The following is a 10295-nucleotide window of genomic DNA, read 5'->3' as shown; positions in this document are numbered from 1 at the left end:
AGTTAATTTTTGTACATAGTGTAAGGAAGGGATTCAGTTACAATCTTCTGCATATATCTAGCCAGTTATCCCAGCATCATTTATTGAATAGGAAATCCTTTCCCCATTACTTGTTGTCAGTTTTGTTGATCAGACAGTTGTAGGTGTGTGGTGTTATTTCCGGGTTCTCTATTCTGTTCCATTGGTTTATGTGTTTGTTTTTGTGCCAGTACCATGCTCTTCTGGTTACCATAGCCCAGTAATACAGTTTGAAGTTGGGTAGCAGGATGCCTCTAGCTTAGTTCTTTTTGCTAAGGATTGCCTTGGCTATTTGGGCTCTTTTTTGGTTTTATATGTACATCTTCTTTGTGAGACTATTTTAGCACAGGGTCCTAAAGAAAACTGGAGCTCTTAAATGAGCCAGGTTCCACACTATATATTTTTACCACTTGATTTTTACAACAGTGCTATGAGACAGAAATTATGTCTATTGAACAGATAAGAAAACAAAGTCTTACGGGGGTTAAGTTCACTACCTAAAGTCATGTACCTCTTACAAGTAAGAGCTGAGATTTGAACTCGAGTTCATTTGGTTTCCTTAGTGGTCAACTTGGTGCTATACTTAACATCCCCTCTGACATACTGAGAGCCTAATGAACAATAGATTCTCATTTAAGATTCATTGAATTTTCTTTGTTGAAAATCTAACCATCAGTATCTCATTCTTCACATTGATGGCAAAATTAATCTTTTCATTGCATTCCTTTTTTTAATTCTGCTCCTCATCTCAAAGACTGGATTTTTACAAAAACGGAATGTCTCTTTTCGACTGCTGAATTACTATATTTTAATTCTTTAACTGACAGATTATTGTTATCTAAACACAGTGACAGTTGCCTAATAATTAAACTGCATTTTTTCTTGAAATATTAGTGATCTTGAGATTGTCACCTACCCCTCTGGAGAAAAGGCTTGAAATCAGTACTTCCAACCCTAAGATTTCAGCAATTCTGGAGTGGGGCTCCATCATCCATATGTGTGAAAATCTCCCCATTCAAGTGTGCTATCATCTGGGTTTAGGGATGTAAATTTTAAAGAATACCTAGTAATGTTCTTTAGCCCACATCACTTCATTGTGTGGCTCCTCATAAAACATTTCTCTCTACATTATAGAAATTCAAGAATGCCTAATAATAAATGAGTCTAGCAGTGTAACTTAACTGATAACATTCAATGTTGATAAAATGTTAGAGTGTGACTCCAAAGGAAAGGGTAGGGGATAGATTATGGGAGGCCAGGCACATCCTTCACAGGAGGATGGGCTTCATCCTGAAGGCACTAGACAGTCCTTGAAGGGCTTTCTTGGTGAATGAATAAGATGACAGTAAACAAAAGGGAAGAAACTATTGAGAGTGGAAAACTTTAAGTTGTTTCATTTGATGTACCAAAAATAAATTATGTCTTTTTGAGGCTTGATCTGAACTGTAAATGTCATATTTGCTAATTCCAAGTTTTGTCTTCTGCCGTTTTCTGGAGTGTATATTCAAATGCTCATTTGCATTATCTCAGTACTTTTGCTACCTTGTTTACCCTCTTTGGAGGAAGTGTCACCCCAAGGTGACAGATGCAGTGAAATGGCATTTTGATTTTTAGATGTCTTTCATCATTAATTCACTCCTTTGATGATCACTTGTAATACTTAGAAATGAAATTTTCAGGCTAACCTATGCCTTTTATAATAAAATGCCAAAATGATCCAGAAAAACCAGCTGATAAGCTAAACGCATCATCAGTTACCTTTTTATTGAAGGGAGACAACTGTGCACTGTTTTGTAGCAGAAATGATAACCCTGGAAACAAAAAAAATCATCCAACTTTTTATTCAACCAATATTTACTGAGTAGCTATTTTGTGCTAGGCACTGAGCCTAGCACTATATATCTGAAAAAAAAAAAATGTATTGTCGTCTTCCAGGAAATAACAGGTGTGTGTGCTGGTGGTGAGGGTGGGGGAGATAATTATTAAACAAGTAAATACACACAGAGAATACGTATTTACAATTTGTCGTAAAGGCCAGGACAAAAAGGAACAAGACGCTTTGAAAGATAAAGAGAAATGGGAACATAGGTGAAATATACTTTAGCCCAGGCAGTCAGGAATTTTCCAAGAAAGTGATATTTGTAATAAAACCTGAAGAATGGGAAGGAACAACTTAGAAGAGGAAAGGAGAACATTCCTGGCACAGGGAATCATGTGGAAAGTCGTGAGGTTGGAAAGGAGACCAGTGAGCTGGTATAAGAGAGGCACAAGAGGTATGAGCTTGATGAAGGCAACGAAGGTCAAAGTCCCGCAGCCCCCAGTAGTCTTGGCTGCAACTGGAACTAACCAGGGCATCTTGGTCAAGTTGCTCTAATTCTTTTGCAATGCTGGTAACTTGTCTGTAAAAGCAAGTATTTGAACTCAATGCTAAGACCTTGCAAAAGAATATGACTTATCAATTATGTTTTAATATAAAGAGTAAACTGATAAAGGAATAATTTATTTAGATTGTTGAAAACCTTGGTTTTTAGCAAGTATTTAAGGAGAACTCGATTTATACAGAGTGCCGGGGGAGCTGGAAGAGTAAAACTCATCAGCATTTGCTTTCTGAGCAGGGCTGTTACTTCCGCCCCATCTCTCATGCCTCTGGAGGCTGTAGTGGGAAGGATCCCCAAATACCACCACCCACGGACAACTTTTACAGGATTACTGAAAAGCTCTGTGCAGCTTCTGAATATTACAACGCCTCCCCACCAAGACCTCAAGATGCCACTTGTGACTTCTTGACTTTCCCTCTCCAGAGGCTGGATGTGATGCACTGGGGGAGTGTGGGAGGTGGTATTGCTTCATGTCCCTGGTCACTCCAGTGCTCAACTGCCTTTGCAATACTTTATCTTCAGGGTGGGAAAGGTGAAGAGTGGGAGGAACTGGTCAGTGAAGACTTAACACACTAAAAGTTTTCTGCAGTGTCTGCTGTTGGGAAGTGATTTAAAATAACTAGATGTAGCTGAGAATGATTTCTGGAGAAAACCATGTGATTCTCTCCAACACCTAAACATATCCCAGAAAAAGAGAATCTGGATGGTGGGTGGAGAGACTGCTAACCAAAATGCCTCGAGAGTGTGTGTTCCTTGACATAGAGAGAATTTAGCTCAAGATTGTTCAGATAGGAATGTCAGGATGTAAAGTTAATCTTTGACATTTCCATTTGTGTAGCACTATTTTCATCCTGTTGTCGCAGACATCATGTGGCAAGAGGGAGTACATTCAGCTGCCTCAGTTGCTTTTTTGCCTGAAGTGATGTTCTAAACGGGACCTCCATTCTTGCTATTCGTTGTTAAATGACTGTCACGTGTGAGGAAAGGAGGATTATCATTTCTACAGCAGTCTGCACTTGTGTTCTTATCAACAAGCCAAAGAAAGCACGTATTAAATGAATGTGAAGTGACATAAGGACAGAGAGAGCCCTCCAGGGCTAATGTCTAAACTCTTATTTCCTATTTGCGTTTCTTTGCTTTTACAATGTTATTTGCTGAAGTATATAATTTCTTAATTACAAATAAATATGCTTCTGGGAAAGAAAACAGTATTGTGAGTGAAATTAAAAGTAAATATATTAGACATATTCTAGCAAACATGTTAATGAAGGCAATTTCTCAATACTTCATGTATATAGATGTATATACACATATATATTTTCTCATGTGTGTATAAAACAATGAGATTGACTTATTTTTAATAAGAGCCATGAAAAAAGAAAAAACACACAAAGGCTTCCTGTTGCTGTTTTGAAGTTCCAACTAGGTTCTGACCTATCAAACTTTTATCATCCAGATTGATAACTCTTTTTGTCCTGTTTTTTCAAATGATATTTCCTTAGGCCTTAAAGCTAGTTGTTGCAAGTCAGATGAATTTATGCCCAAGGCATGCTGAATCCCAGTGCAGAACTGGTTAAGAAAGGAGAAAACCAAGGATGAGGCAAGCTTGAGCCCCAGAAAACAGAGCTTCAGCTCTGGTCCCCAAAGAAGGCTGTTAGATAAGGCGCATGATAGTGTCTTATAGGACCCAGGAGTCTGGGCTTTGAGTTAGCACTCCACAAGCCTTTTGTATGTATTCATATGCAGTGCCGGGCAAAATGGAAGTTAATTTGTTTTTCTACATCATGAAGATCTGTCTGCACAAGGTTTTCTTAAGTTTGGTAAATCACAGTCTGGTGTTAGTTGTTCTCTTTTTCTGTTTCTCCAAGTATTCCTGAGATAAACCCCTTATTTACCTTCGACTCTGAGGATATCTAGTCTTTTTATACCTTTCTGTGACAGTTCTAGTAATGATTCCCTCCTCTGAGAGGTGGATGGAAACATGGGAAGCATTTAGAATTGGCAGCATTTTCTTTGGTGGATCATAAAGAGTCATTTGGTTTATTGAGATGAGGATGAGAACACAGAATTTCCCAGTAGATACTACAGACATTTTCATTAGGATCCAATTTCAAAGAATGCTGTTGGCATAGTTATATTTCAGGAGACGAAAATCTCTTCCTCTCTTGAGGAACAGGGATCTGATTTTCCTCCTGCTGATACTAATTTAGGCCATGTGTGATCAGAACCTTCCTGATTATTCACCAAGTTTCAATCTTAAGAGACAAGAAGATAATAAGAGGAAAAATACAAGGTATACCCTGGGTAGGAACCTAAGAGGAAGAAATTTTAGAGGAAGCATTGGAATTATAAGTGGCCAGAAAAGTGGTTAGAAGGTAGTGCCCCTACTAGCATGTCTCAGGTGAGCTGAGAGGACAGGTGTTTGGGACACTGCTCACGAGTTCAAGACTCGATTGGATCATAGTTCTCACCTGAATTTCACGCAGGTCCTTGTTATTTATCCTCTGGGCTTCTTGTAAATGGGAACTCTAATTATCTGCATCTATTTTGCCAAGCAGACAGTAACCTTAGGAGAGAGAAGGGCCATCAATGGCTGTTCAGAGAGGATAGTCTTCAGTGCCTCCAAGACAAAAGGATCAAAAAGGAACCCAGACACATAGTGCAGTATTGGAGAGAGACATCTGCACTTGAAGGTTGAGCATGCCACAACTGAGTCAGTGGGGACTGGGCACCTCTGGTAATGCATCTTTCCATTGCCTGAATAGTTCCAGGAGGTCAGCACTCCACAAGTGTCCTCATCTACTACCCTTCCTCTGTAATTAGCATGCCGATCAGTCTCAATAAGGTCCTCAGTAAAGCTTACAAAGCATTGTATGTTCACTGTGTGAACATAGTGATGTTGTGTCCTTGTCTATGCCTGGTGCCTTGAGGTGTAGCAGAAATGATAACCCAGAAACAGAAGACTCATTCATTCTTTTACTCAGGCTTTTTTTTGAGTGGATATTTTGTTTTAGGCACTGAGGCTGGTATTAGATATTCATTTTAAATAAACCAAATGCGATTTCAGTCCTCCCAGAGACTTACAAAGGTGTGTGTGTGTGTGTGTGTGTGTGTGTGTGTCTGTCTGTCTATATTGGGAGATGACCACTAAATAATTTGATACACAAAAGATATTTATTTACAATTTGTGATAAATCATGGGTAAAAAAGGGAGAAAGTGCGTGACGGAGAAAAAATTGGAGTGAAAGGAAGGGTCCCTCTGTCTACTTTAGATTGGGTGATCAGGAATTTTGCATTCATTTAACACATTTACTTGTTAAAATGCTGACATCATGTTTTTAATCTCCAGTATAATTTTGTCTACTACTATTCATTATCAGAAAATGACCTTTTCTCCCAAACATGGTTTGTACTAAATTCTGACATTCTAAAATCATTGCATTTGGGTTGGTTACCAAAAACAATCATAACTATGTTTTACTTTTACCATCTGCTTAGTTATTGATCCATGATGATGTGCCATTAGCTAAATTTCTATTAATTAAAAAAATTATGTTCTCATGCTCACCTAGCTTCACAAATTGTCTCATTATCATTATTCTTTTGATGATAGAATCATCATCAACTTTAATTCATCGGACAGATGGATCATGCTGAATTGTTCTAAGATCTAACATATAATAATGTCCAAATTACTAAGCGCTTTTTCACATACCATCACACTTAGTTCTCACGTCACCCCAGAGATGCCTTGCTACTCCCACATTACAGATGAGAAAACTAATGGTAAAAGAAGTTAAACATCAGTTCACAGTTATACCTATATCACTGGCAAACATAAACACCCAAATCTTCTGTCTTTAGAGACAGTATGGGTTTCCCTGTTGGCATAGCTTTCTCCACTACTCACACTGGTTTGCTTTTGGGCCCCAGCAATGTTCTGCTTCCACACACTGGTTATTCTTACCTTGATATATTTTTGAACCTTTTTTATTGGACTTAGTCCTATATATACACTTACTTGGTATTTCTTGATAATCACCTGCTCAGTGGAGCTAGTTGCATTGGTAAGATACTTCCACTTTCCTTGCCTCAGTCCTTCCTTCTGGAAAGTGAGAATTTGGTAGCATCTTCCTCAAATAAGTATTTAGTGAGGTAATACACAATACATAATTGTGTATATATATATTTAAAATGCCTGCCACATAAGTGTTAAGCAAATAATAATTCTTAATCTCATCTCCCAATACAAGAAATAAGACCATTATTTCTTTTCAAACATGTCTTTGCAAAGTCTACATAGTGTAAAAAGCCCAATTATGCAAGAAGGAATGCTCCATATTAGGGGTTATTGCCTGTTCACTGCAGATCTTCCACCATTCAAGTGTCACCAAAATGCCCTAGCTGGTAAGCACAGAAATTGGATAAAAAGGGATTGAGATCAGATAAAAGGGATCTGTAGTTAGCAAAAGCTCCACACTTCACTTGCCAACATCCACTTCAGAACTCCTCTTTGGAAGGTTTTCTCAGTCCCTGATTTAGTTGTGTAAATGAACTTCCCCTCTGAGTAGTTTTAAATGGGAGACTGCATCTGGACAGTTGAACTGGCCCCATCACAAAATGCTGGTTTCAGTAACTATGCCCCTGCAAGAAAGCTACTGGCAAGAATCACTGCCCTCCCTTTTCCAGCCCTCCCTTCTCCAACGAAAGAAATGACATCAGTATCCTTCCTTCTTCCTTATTCTGTCTTCAGTTTTTGACCTTTTTATTACTTGTTGAAACATCTCCACAAGCAAAGCCAGAGAATGCTTGAATGTCTATGCTTTAGAAACACCAGCCAAAATTGTGAAGGCAGCCCAAATTGGAACAATTGACTAAAATGAGATCCTTGAATCAGCAGATACAATTTATGACATACCTTCTTTTGTCATAGGAATGCAAGAGGGACTGCAGAATGTAGTGAAAAAAAAAAACACAAAGTCTGTGAACCTCGTGAGTTTTGAAGCTGCATGTTAGTTTTGTCAGTGATCAGATTTGTGATCTCAGATAACTGCTCTAAACCTGGGTATCCTCCCTTGTCAAATGGAAAGAAAATCTGCTACATTGTAGGTAGTTGTCAGACATAGTAAAAAGTGCCAATTACAGAACTTGGAATATGATAGGTGGTCAAAATGGTAGCTCTTATTATTATCTGGAAATACCAATTATACTCAATGATAGCCTGCAAAATAAAAGTGTTAACTTTCAGAGAGCAATCTTAAATATAGGAACAAGGAATTTCTTGTTAATCCTTGTAGGAAGGTGACTAATGATCTCCTTATTCCCAATACTATCAATAAGTTATTTTAGGTTTTGGTGTCCTTTACATCTTGTTACTTCTTGTAACTAAGCCTCTGCCTTCTTGGAAAATTCTCTTTGCTTGGTTTCTGTGGCACAGGGATAGCCAGAATTCTGATAAAATTCATTTAAAAATTGGCTCCAATCCTGTGCCTAGTCTCAGTTCTTCAGTGGGGCAGACTAACACATAATTATTTCCACGGAGTAGCACAAGGTTTAGTGGGATGGAATTAAAAATGGCTTCTTCCCTCCGCCCTGGAGTTTTCCTGGGACTTTTTCAGTTGAGTGCCTTATCATTGATGTAATGTAATTTTCACTATGTTGTACTTTTTTGTGATTATGCATAAGAAATGAGATGCCTACTTTTCCCCAGCTACCTCAGAGTGATACAACCCTACATTTCTCACCAACTGACATTTTTTGAAGATTGGATTTTTGTATCTCATTCACCATGGTAAGCCAAGGTTAGTATTTGTATTGTGCAGTATTCTACAGTAGAATCCTTCCTTGTTCTGTACAGAGGAGTCGTATAACTTCATGATTAGTAGCATAAGTTCTAGAGCCAGATTACCCAGGTGTCAATGCTGGCTCTACCAATGTGTGCCTTAATAATGGTGTTCCTTAATTTTCTCATCTGTAAAATGAGTATAACAGTATGACCTCATTGACTTATTGTGAAAATTAAACTAAATAATATAGTGTTTTAAAATTGTTCAATATACAGAAAAATGCCTATTAAATACAACGTATTATGGATATACACTTGCCCTGGACACTCTTTTCTGTATAATGGTGTATTAGTCCATTCATTCTCACACTGCTATAAAGAACTATGTGAGACTGACTAATATATGCAGAAAAGAGGTTTAATTGACTCACAATTCCACAGGCTGTATAGGAAGTATGGCTGGGAAATCTCAGGAAACTTACAATCATTGTGGAAGAGTGAAGGGGAAATAAGCACCTTCTTCACATGGTGGTGAGAGAGAGAGAGTGAAAGAGGAAGTGTGATACACTTTTAAACCATCAGATCTTGTCAGAACTCACTCACTATCACGAGCATAGCAAGGGGGAGTTCCACCTCCATGATCCATTGACCTCCCACCAGGCCCTTCCTCCCATTTGACCTGAGATTTGGGTGAGGACACAAATTTGAACCATATCTACTGGTGACATTTGTATCTATTTCTCCAACCCAGGGTTTCTCTGGAACTCCAGGGTAATTCCCACCTCACAGCTGAATATATTCATTTTCATAGGCAAATGAGAAGATGTCATTTTCTTCTTGAAATGCATTTATCTGTGACCTCCATGGTTCAGGGAAGCTACCATCATCCAAGCAGTTTCTCAGCCATAACTCAGACATCATTCTGACTCCTTCATCACATTTACCAGTCATCATGTCTTGTCTTCTTATCTTTCTAGTGTGTCTTTTTTAAAATCCCCATTGCCTCTACCTTAGTTCAGGACATCAGACTTTATTGTCTGGTCACTGCAAGACCTTTGGAAATGACTCCATCTGTTTGCCATGTTACCTGATTCTATTCTTTTCTCTTCATGACTGCCAGAGTGATGAATCTAGAGGCACAATCTAAACCTACTATTCCTTGGACTGAAAGTTTTCAGTGGTCTGCTAATGTCTCTGATGAAAACTTAAGCCCAAAGCTTGGTTGTAAGACTGCCACAGTCTGGCCACAGCTCAACTCTCCTGCCACAGAACTTGCCCTCCAGACCAGGGAACTATTTGCAGTTCTCTGCACCTTAAACTTTCTCAATCTCTGGTACTTTGCATATATGGTCTGTTTTACTATGTTTCTCCTTTCTTCCTTCTCAAGTGGTCAATTCATGCTTGTCCATTAGGCTTTGGAATTGACATTAGGTTTATCTATGAAAGCTTCACTAATACCCAAGATTGTATTGAGGGCTTTTCTTATGTGTTCCTACAGCACAGGAATCAGCCCTTTGTGGCATCTGCAATATAGTACAGTGGGTAGCTTATTGGTGATGAAGCCAGACTGGCTTGTTTGAATCTTGGCTTTGTCACTTAGCTAAAGAAGCCTTAAGATTTAAGTTCATTAATGTCTCTGTGCCTCACGGTGATATTAATAGTCCCCAGAGTAGGTTGAGAAAATGGTCACAAATTCTTCCCTTCTCTGTATCTACCTTGCCTTAGGTTTTTCAGACTGTTATAACAAAATACCACATATTGAGTAGCTTAGAAATAACAGAAATTTAATTCTCATAGTTCTGGAGATTGAAAAGTCTAAGATCAAGGTGCCAGCAGATTCAGTGTCTGGCAAAGCCCAACTTTCTAGCTCATAGTTAGTTCCTTCTCGCTGTAGGAGGAATGAGCTAGTTCCCTTGTCTTTTTTATAAGGGCATTAATTCCATTTATGAAGTCAGAGCCCTTATTACCGTGTAACCTTACAAAAGACCCCCTTCAAACACCATTACCTTGGGGGTTGAGATTTCAACATACGAATTTGGGGGTACACAAACACTCAAACTATATAGCATATCCCTTTGCAATATGCCATTGTAATTTCCCCCATCAAAGTTAAA

Source organism: Aotus nancymaae, unplaced genomic scaffold (assembly GCF_030222135.1).
Source record: "Aotus nancymaae isolate 86718 unplaced genomic scaffold, 86718_ANA_hifiasm-v0.15.2.pri h1tg000006l, whole genome shotgun sequence".
Classification (NCBI taxonomy): Eukaryota; Metazoa; Chordata; class Mammalia; order Primates; family Aotidae; genus Aotus; species Aotus nancymaae.
This window is presented reverse-complemented; position numbering follows the sequence as displayed.